Source organism: Idiotropiscis lumnitzeri, unplaced genomic scaffold, assembly GCF_059441095.1.
Source record: "Idiotropiscis lumnitzeri isolate Australia: NSW breed Sydney's pygmy pipehorse unplaced genomic scaffold, RoL_Ilum_1.0 HiC_scaffold_218, whole genome shotgun sequence".
NCBI lineage: Eukaryota > Metazoa > Chordata > Actinopteri > Syngnathiformes > Syngnathidae > Idiotropiscis > Idiotropiscis lumnitzeri.
The window spans coordinates 187,501-197,500 of NW_028283756.1; the positions used below are offsets into that span (position 1 = coordinate 187,501).

General features: G+C 59.5%; 1 non-coding gene across 1 annotated transcript in view; it reads left to right on the forward strand.

The window, feature by feature from the left end:
• The first annotated feature begins 9,580 nt into the window (after positions 1–9,580).
• The window catches only part of LOC148314801 (18S ribosomal RNA), a 1,933-nt gene continuing 1,513 nt past the window's right edge, over positions 9,581–10,000 (forward strand). Inside the window, exon 1 of the ribosomal RNA XR_015841515.1 lies at positions 9,581–10,000. This exon is cut by the window's right edge and continues 1,513 nt beyond it. This is a non-coding gene — a ribosomal RNA (18S ribosomal RNA).

Here is a 10,000-nt window from a genome sequence, read left to right on the forward strand (position 1 = left end):
CCCGAATATGAGCACCTTCCCCGGGCACAGGCGGTGCCAAGCGGCCCCTAAGTTTGCCCAAATGGAAGCTCCGGAGGAGGAGTGCGGGCGTGTGTCACACTTGGCCCGAATATGAGCACCTTCCCCGGGCACAGGCGGTGCCAAGCGGCCCCTAAGTTTGCCCAAATGGAAGCTCCGGAGGAGGAGTGCGGGCGTGTGTCACACTTGGCCCGAATATGAGCACCTTCCCCGGGCACAGACGGTGCCAAGCGGCCCCTAAGTTTGCCCAAATGGAAGCTCCGGAGGAGGAGTGCATGCTGCCTGACAGTGAAGCCGACTATGAGCACCTTCCCCGGGCACAGGCGGTGCCAAGCGGCCCCTAAGTCTACCCTCATGGAAGCTCCGGAGGAGGAGTGCGGGCGTGTGTCACACTTGGCCCGAATATGAGCACCTTCCCCGGGCACAGACGGTGCCAAGCGGCCCCTAAGTTTGCCCAAATGGAAGCTCCGGAGGAGGAGTGCACGCTGTGTGACAGTGAAGCCGAATATGAGCACCTTCCCCGGGCACAGGCGGTGCCAAGCGGCCCCTAAGTTTGCCCTTATGGAAGCTCCGGAGGAGGAGTGCGGGCGTGTGTCACACTTGGCCCGAATATGAGCACCTTCCCCGGGCACAGGCGGTGCCAAGCGGCCCCTAAGTTTGCCCTTATAGAAGCTCCGGAGGAGGAGTGCATGCTGTGTGACAGTGAAGCCGAATATGAGCACCTTCCCCGGGCACAGGCGGTGCCAAGCGGCCCCTAAGTTTGCCCAAATGGAAGCTCCGGAGGAGGAGTGCGGGCGTGTGTCACACTTGGCCCGAATATGAGCACCTTCCCCGGGCACAGACGGTGCCAAGCGGCCCCTAAGTTTGCCCAAATGGAAGCTCCGGAGGAGGAGTGCACGCTGTGTGACAGTGAAGCCGAATATGAGCACCTTCCCCGGGCACAGGCGGTGCCAAGCGGCCCCTAAGTTTGCCCAAATGGAAGCTCCGGAGGAGGAGTGCGGGCGTGTGTCACACTTGGCCCGAATAGGAGCACCTTCCCCGGGCACGGGCGGTGCCAAGCGGCCCCTAAGTTTGCCCAAATGGAAGCTCCGGAGGAGGAGTGCATGCTGCCTGACAGTGAAGCCGAATATGAGCACCTTCCCCGGGCACAGGCGGTGCCAAGCGGCCCCTAAGTCTACCCTAATGGAAGCTCCGGAGGAGGAGGGCGGGCGTGTGTCACACTTGGCCCGAATAGGAGCACCTTCCCCGGGCACAGGCGGTGCAAAGCGGCCCCTAAGTCGGTAAAGGTTGAAATAAGTAAATAAATACAAAAAGGACGAGGGGGGAAAAAAAAAGGCAAAAACGTATAAAATTCCCCCATTCATTTCAATGGGCTCGGCCGAATTGGGCTTGCGGGACCGCCGAGGGCACGCCGGAGGGCGGTTGAGTCGGTAAAAGTTGAAATAAATGAATAAATACAAAAAGGACGAGGGGGGGGAAAAAAAAGGCAAAAACGTATAAAATTCCCCCATTCATTTCAATGGGCTCGGCCGAATTGGGCTTGCGGGACCGCCGAGGGCACGCCGGAGGGCGGTTGAGTCGGTAAAAGTTGAAATAAATGAATAAATACAAAAAGAACGAGGGGGGGAAAAAAAAGGCAAAAACGTATAAAATTCCCCCATTCATTTCAATGGGCTCGGCCGAATTGGGCTTGCGGGACCGCCGAGGGCACGCCGGAGGGCGGTTGAGTCGGTAAAAGTTGAAATAAATGAATAAATACAAAAAGAACGAGGGGGGGGGAAAAAAGGCAAAAACGTATAAAATTCCCCCATTCATTTCAATGGGCTCGGCCGAATTGGGCTTGCGGGACCGCCGAGGGCACGCCGGAGGGCGGTTGAGTCGGTAAAAGTTGAAATAAATGAATAAATACAAAAAGAACGAGGGGGGGAAAAAAAAGGCAAAAACGTATAAAATTCCCCCATTCATTTCAATGGGCTCGGCTAAAATGGGCCTGCAGTACTGCCGAGAGGCCGCCGGAGGACGCCCTAGTAGGCAAACGTTGATCCCCACACACGAGGGGTCAGTTAGGCGACCAGGGGTAGCGTTTAGGCGACCAGGGGTAGCGTTTAGGTGACCAGGGGAAGCGTTTAGGCGACCAGGGGTAGCGTTTAGGTGACCAGGGGTAGCGTTTAGGCGACCAGGGGTAGCGTTTAGGCGACCAGGGGTAGCGTTTAGGCGACCAGGGGTAGCTTTTAGGCGACCAGGGGTAGCTTTTAGGCGACCAGGGGTAGCGTTTAGGCGACCAGGGGCGTTGCAGTTCCGCCGAATTGCATTAGGGGCGCTGCAGTAGGCAAACGTTCTTCCCCCCTAGTCAGAGGGTCATTTGCCTACTTCCCAGGTTTACCCGGGTTTTCCAAAACACCTGGGGCACATTTTCAGGGATCACGTTTTTAGAAACAAAAATATTCATAATTTCTTCTAAGTCCCCTTTCCAGCGGGGAACTTTGAAACATTGTATCCGACCACTGAAGGCTGTTGGCGGGCACGGCGCGGCAAACAGCCCGCACTCAGGCATGGAGCTCCGGGGAAAGTTGCCTAATTTCTTCTAAGTCCCCTTTCCAGCGGGGAACTTTGAAACATTGTATCCGACCGTGGAAGGCTGTTGGCGGGCACGGCGCGGCTCATAGCCGGCCCTCAGGCACGGAGCTCCGGGTGAATTTTCACAAATTTCTTCTAAGTCCCCTTTCCAGCGGGGAACTTTGAAACATTGTATCCGACCGTGGAAGGCTGTTGGCGGGCACGGCGCGGCTCATAGCCGGCCCTCGGGCACGGAGCTCCGGGTGAATTTTCACAAATTTCTTCTAAGTCCCCTTTCCAGCGGGGAACTTTGAAACATTGTATCCGACCGTGGAAGGCTGTTGGCGGGCGCGGCGCGGCTCATAGCCGGCCCTCGGGCACGGAGCTCCGGGTGAATTTTTACAAATTTCTTCTAAGTCCCCTTTCCAGCGGGGAACTTTGAAACATTGTATCCGACCGTGGAAGGCTGTTGGCGGGCACGGCGCGGCTCATAGCCGGCCCTCGGGCACGGAGCTCCGGGTGAATTTTCACAAATTTCTTCTAAGTCCCCTTTCCAGCGGGGAACTATGAAACATTGTATCCGACCGTGGAAGGCTGTTGGCGGGCACGGCGCGGCTCATAGCCGGCCCTCGGGCACGGAGCTCCGGGTGAATTTTACAAATTTCTTCTAAGTCCCCTTTCCAGCGGGGAACTTTGAAACATTGTATCCGACCGTGGAAGGCTGTTGGCGGGCACGGCGCGGCTCATAGCCGGCCCTCGGGCACGGAGCTCCGGGTGAATTTTTACAAATTTCTTCTAAGTCCCCTTTCCAGCGGGGAACTTTGAAACATTGTATCCGACCGTGGAAGGCTGTTGGCGGGCACGGCGCGGCTCATAGCCGGCCCTCGGGCACGGAGCTCCGGGTGAATTTTCACAAATTTCTTCTAAGTCCCCTTTCCAGCGGGGAACTTTGAAACATTGTATCCGACCGTGGAAGGCTGTTGGCGGGCGCGGCGCGGCTCATAGCCGGCCCTCGGGCACGGAGCTCCGGGTGAATTTTTACAAATTTCTTCTAAGTCCCCTTTCCAGCGGGGAACTTTGAAACATTGTATCCGACCGTGGAAGGCTGTTGGCGGGCACGGCGCGGCTCATAGCCGGCCCTCGGGCACGGAGCTCCGGGTGAATTTTCACAAATTTCTTCTAAGTCCCCTTTCCAGCGGGGAACTATGAAACATTGTATCCGACCGTGGAAGGCTGTTGGCGGGCACGGCGCGGCTCATAGCCGGCCCTCGGGCACGGAGCTCCGGGTGAATTTTACAAATTTCTTCTAAGTCCCCTTTCCAGCGGGGAACTTTGAAACATTGTATCCGACCGTGGAAGGCTGTTGGCGGGCACGGCGCGGCTCATAGCCGGCCCTCGGGCACGGAGCTCCGGGTGAATTTTTACAAATTTCTTCTAAGTCCCCTTTCCAGCGGGGAACTTTGAAACATTGTATCCGACCGTGGAAGGCTGTTGGCGGGCACGGCGCGGCTCATAGCCGGCCCTCGGGCACGGAGCTCCGGGTGAATTTTCACAAATTTCTTCTAAGTCCCCTTTCCAGCGGGGAACTTTGAAACATTGTATCCGACCGTGGAAGGCTGTTGGCGGGCACGGCGCGGCTCATAGCCGGCCCTCGGGCACGGAGCTCCGGGTGAATTTTTACAAATTTCTTCTAAGTCCCCTTTCCAGCGGGGAACTTTGAAACATTGTATCCGACCGTGGAAGGCTGTTGGCGGGCACGGCGCGGCTCATAGCCGGCCCTCGGGCACGGAGCTCCGGGTGAATTTTACAAATTTCTTCTAAGTCCCCTTTCCAGCGGGGAACTTTGAAACATTGTATCCGACCGTGGAAGGCTGTTGGCGGGCACGGCGCGGCTCATAGCCGGCCCTCAGGCACGGAGCTCCGGGTGAATTTTCACTAATTTCCTCTAAGTCCCCTTTCCAGCGGGGAACTTTGAAACATTGTATCCGACCGTGGAAGGCTGTTGGCGGGCACGGCGCGGCTCATAGCCGGCCCTCGGGCACGGAGCTCCGGGTGAATTTTCACAAATTTCTTCTAAGTCCCCTTTCCAGCGGGGAACTTTGAAACATTGTATCCGACCGTGGAAGGCTGTTGGCGGGCACGGCGCGGCTCATAGCCGGCCCTCAGGCACGGAGCTCCGGGTGAATTTTCACAAATTTCTTCTAAGTCCCCTTTCCAGCGGGGAACTTTGAAACATTGTATCCGACCAAAGGAAGGCTGTTGGCGGGCGCGGCGCGGCTCATAGCCGGCCCTCGGGCACGGAGCTCCGGGTGAATTTTACTCAATTCTTCTAAGTCCCCTTTCCAGCGGGGAACTTTCAAACATTGTATCCGACCACTGAAGGCTGTTGGCGGGCGCGGCGCGGCTCATAGCCGGCCCTCAGGCACGGAGCTCCGGGTGAATTTTCACAAATTTCTTCTAAGTCCCCTTTCCAGCGGGGAACTTTGAAACATTGTATCCGACCGTGGAAGGCTGTTGGCGGGCACGGCGCGGCTCATAGCCGGCCCTCGGGCACGGAGCTCCGGGTGAATTTTCACAAATTTCTTCTAAGTCCCCTTTCCAGCGGGGAACTTTGAAACATTGTATCCGACCGTGGAAGGCTGTTGGCGGGCACGGCGCGGCTCATAGCCGGCCCTCGGGCACGGAGCTCCGGGTGAATTTTTACAAATTTCTTCTAAGTCCCCTTTCCAGCGGGGAACTTTGAAACATTGTATCCGACCGTGGAAGGCTGTTGGCGGGCACGGCGCGGCTCATAGCCGGCCCTCGGGCACGGAGCTCCGGGTGAATTTTCACAAATTTCTTCTAAGTCCCCTTTCCAGCGGGGAACTTTGAAACATTGTATCCGACCGTGGAAGGCTGTTGGCGGGCACGGCGCGGCTCATAGCCGGCCCTCGGGCACGGAGCTCCGGATGAATTTTTACAAATTTCTTCTAAGTCCCCTTTCCAGCGGGGAACTTTGAAACATTGTATCCGACCGTGGAAGGCTGTTGGCGGGCACGGCGCGGCTCATAGCCGGCCCTCGGGCACGGAGCTCCGGGTGAATTTTCACAAATTTCTTCTAAGTCCCCTTTCCAGCGGGGAACTTTGAAACATTGTATCCGACCGTGGAAGGCTGTTGGCGGGCGCGGCGCGGCTCATAGCCGGCCCTCGGGCACGGAGCTCCGGGTGAATTTTTACAAATTTCTTCTAAGTCCCCTTTCCAGCGGGGAACTTTGAAACATTGTATCCGACCGTGGAAGGCTGTTGGCGGGCACGGCGGGGCTCATAGCCGGCCCTCGGGCACGGAGCTCCGGGTGAATTTTTACAAATTTCTTCTAAGTCCCCTTTCCAGCGGGGAACTTTGAAACATTGTATCCGACCGTGGAAGGCTGTTGGCGGGCACGGCGGGGCTCATAGCCGGCCCTCGGGCACGGAGCTCCGGGTGAATTTTACAAATTTCTTCTAAGTCCCCTTTCCAGCGGGGAACTTTGAAACATTGTATCCGACCAAAGGAAGGCTGTTGGCGGGCGCGGCGCGGCTCATAGCCGGCCCTCGGGCACGGAGCTCCGGGTGAATTTTACAAATTTCTTCTAAGTCCCCTTTCCAGCGGGGAACTTTGAAACATTGTATCCGACCGTGGAAGGCTGTTGGCGGACGCGGCGCGGCTCACAGCCCGCCCTCAGGCACGGAGCTCCGGGGGAATTTCCCCCTCATTTCTTCTAAGTCCCCTTTCCAGCGGGGAACTTTCAAACATTGTATCCGACCGTGGAAGGCTGTTGGCGGGCACGGCGCGGCTCATAGCCGGCCCTCAGGCACGGAGCTCCGGGTGAATTTGACAAATTCCTTCTAAGTCCCCTTTCCAGCGGGGAACTTTGAAACATTGTATCCGACCGTGGAAGGCTGTTGGCGGGCACGGCGCGGCTCATAGCCGGCCCTCAGGCACGGAGCTCCGGGTGAATTTGACAAATTCCTTCTAAGTCCCCTTTCCAGCGGGGAACTTTGAAACATTGTATCCGACCGTGGAAGGCTGTTGGCGGGCACGGCGCGGCTCATAGCCGGCCCTCAGGCACGGAGCTCCGGGTGAATTTTTACAAATTTCTTCTAAGTCCCCTTTCCAGCGGGGAACTTTGAAACATTGTATCCGACCACTGAAGGCTGTTGGCGGACGCGGCGCGGCTCACAGCCCGCCCTCAGGCACGGAGCTCCGGGGAAATTTGGCTCATTTCTTCTAAGTCCCCTTTCCAGCGGGGACCTTTCAAACATTGTATCCGACCACTGAAGGCTGTTGGCGGGCGCGGCGCGGCTCACAGCCCGCCCTCAGGCACGGAGCTCCGGGGAAATTTGCCTCATTTCTTCTAAGTCCCCTTTCCAGCGGGGAACTTTCAAACATTGTATCCGACCACTGAAGGCTGTTGGCGGGCGCGGCGCGGCTCACAGCCCGCCCTCAGGCACGGAGCTCCGGGGAAATTTGCCTCATTTCTTCTAAGTCCCCTTTCCAGCGGGGAACTTTCATACATTGTATCCGACCACTGAAGGCTGTTGGCGGACGCGGCGCGGCTCACAGCCCGCCCTCAGGCACGGAGCTCCGGGGGAATTTGCCCCCTCATTTCTTCTAAGTCCCCTTTAGGCGACCAGGGGTTGACAATTTAGGTGACCAGGGGTTGACAATTTAGGCGACCAGGGGTGACTTTTAGGCGACCAGGGGTGAGGTTTAGGCGACCAGGGGTGAGGTTTAGGCGACCAGGGGTAGCGTTTAGGCGACCAGGGGCGTTGCAGTTCCGCCGAATTGCATTAGGGGCGCTGCAGTAGGCAAACGTTTTTACCCCTAGTCAGAGGGTCATTTGCCTACTTCCCAGGTTTACCCGGGTTTTCCAAAACACCTGGGGCACATTTTTAGGAACCACGTTTTTAGAAACAAAAATTCTTCTATGTCCACCTCCGTGAAAGAAATTGCCCAATGGTTCCCGCGGAAGAGAGCTGCCAGGCGGACGCATACTGCAATAACGGCCGCCCTGGCGCTCTGGTGGATGTTATCCTCGAAATTTCTTCTATGTGCCCATTCCAGCGGGCAACTTGCGAACAATGGTGTCCGACCATGGAAGGCTGTTGGCGGACGCGGCGCGGCTCACAGCCCGCCCTCAGGCACGGAGCTCCGGGGGAATTTTCCCCTCATTTCTTCTAAGTCCCCATTCCAGCGGGGAGCTTGCAAACGTGGTATCCGACCACTGAAGGCTGTTGGCGGGCACGGCCCCACCAGCGCAACACGGCACTTCCTATGACTCGGGTCCGACGCAGGAGGAGCGGTCCTCCCGGCCCCGCCACACGGCACTTCCTATGACTCGGGTCCGACGCAGGAGGAGCGGTCCTCCCGGCCCCGCCACACGGCACTTCCTATGACTCGGGTCCGACGCAGGAGGAGCGGTCCTCCCGGCCCCGCCACACGGCACTTCCTATGACTCGGGTCCGACGCAGGAGGAGCGGTCCTCCCGGCCCCGCCACACGGCACTTCCCATGACTCGGGTCCGACGCAGGAGGAGCGGTCCTCCCGGCCCCACCACCGCCACACGGCACTTCCCATGACCCGGGTCCGACGCAGGAGGAGCGGTCCTCCCGGCCCCACCGCAACACACACAACCACTGACCGATTGGCAATCATGACCCGCCATCGGAGGGCCCCTGCCGGCCCCGGCCTCGCGCCGGGGTGTTCGGGTGGACGGTTCCTTCGGCCTGCGGGTCGACCTCTGAGCGTTGGCCGGCACCGCAGCACACACAACCACTGACCGATTGGCAATCATGACCCGCCATCGGAGGGCCCCTGCCGGCCCCGGCCTCGCGCCGGGGTGTTCGGGTGGACGGTTCCTTCGGCCTGCGGGTCGACCTCTGAGCGTTGGCCGGCACCGCAGCACACACATAACCACTGACCGATTGGCAATCATGACCCGCCATCGGAGGGCCCCTGCCGGCCCCGGCCTCGCGCCGGGGTGTTCGGGTGGACGGTTCCTTCGGCCTGCGGGTCGACCTCTGAGCGTTGGCCGGCACCGCATCACCGCAGCACACATAACCACTGACCGATTGGCAATCATGACCCGCCATCGGAGGGCCCCTGCCGGCCCCGGCCTCGCGCCGGGGTGTTCGGGTGGACGGTTCCTTCGGCCTGCGGGTCGACCTCTGCGCGTTGGCCGGCACTTCCCTACCGTTACCCCCCCACCCCTGGGGTTGTGACAAAACGGCACTTCCTATGACTCGGGTCCGACGCTGGAGGAGCGGTCCTCCCGGCCCATCTCGCACCCACACCCTGACATATACTGCACCACACCAACCACTGACCGATTGGCAAGCATGACCCGCCATCGGAGGGCCCCTGCCGGCCCCGGCCTCGCGCCGGGGTGTTCGGGTGGACGGTTCCTTCGGCCTGCGGATCGACCTCTAGCGCACCAACCAGCGCGAAACCGCTTTCGTCGCGAGACCGAGACGACCCTGTCGCGTGCCCGTTGGCCACACGGGCCCAGAGATGTCCTACACGGGAGTTCCGCCGCGCTCGCGGGTACCCCGCGCCGCCCCGCCACGAGAGGGGCGCGGGAGCCCAGGCCCGCATCAGCCGAGCGGTCCTTTCCGAAAAAGCATGTTTCTCAAACCCTACCGGCGTCTGTCAGAAGACGCCGCCTCCGAGTGCGTGTTGCGGTCGCGGGCGTGCGGGCGGCTCCGGCTCCCTCCCGCGACTGACCGCCACGCGGTAACGCGGCCTCTACGGACCGAGTACATACCGAGGCCCAGCCGACTTCCTCACCGCGCACGGGGGCTGAATCGTAACGGAAATTTCGGTAGCCCACGTCCGAAATAAATATGAAAGAAACGAGGGAGGCTGGGGTGCCGCCGGGGGTAACCCCGCGGGAGGCCGTCTCCCGCGGGCGCCGCCCGGTCCCCGCGCCCGGCTCCCCGCTCAGCTCCGGTTCCAATGCAAGAAACACAGACCGCCGGACGCGAGGGCTACCTGGTTGATCCTGCCAGTAGCATATGCTTGTCTCAAAGATTAAGCCATGCAAGTCTAAGTACACACGGTTCCGATACAGTGAAACTGCGAATGGCTCATTAAATCAGTTATGGTTCCTTTGATCGCTCCACCGTTACTTGGATAACTGTGGCAATTCTAGAGCTAATACATGCAAACGAGCGCCGACCCGTCTCCGCGGGGACGCGCGCATTTATCAGACCCAAAACCCACGCGGGTTCGGTTTGCCGCGGTGCAGCGGGCCCGCCGGCTTTCACAGCCGGCGGGCTGTCGGTCTCCGCGGTGCCGCCGGCCCGGCCCCCCCTTTGGTGACTCTAGATAACGCCCGAGCCGATCGCCGGCCCCCCCGCGGCGGCGACGTCTCATTCGAATGTCTGCCCTATCAACTTTCGATGGTAC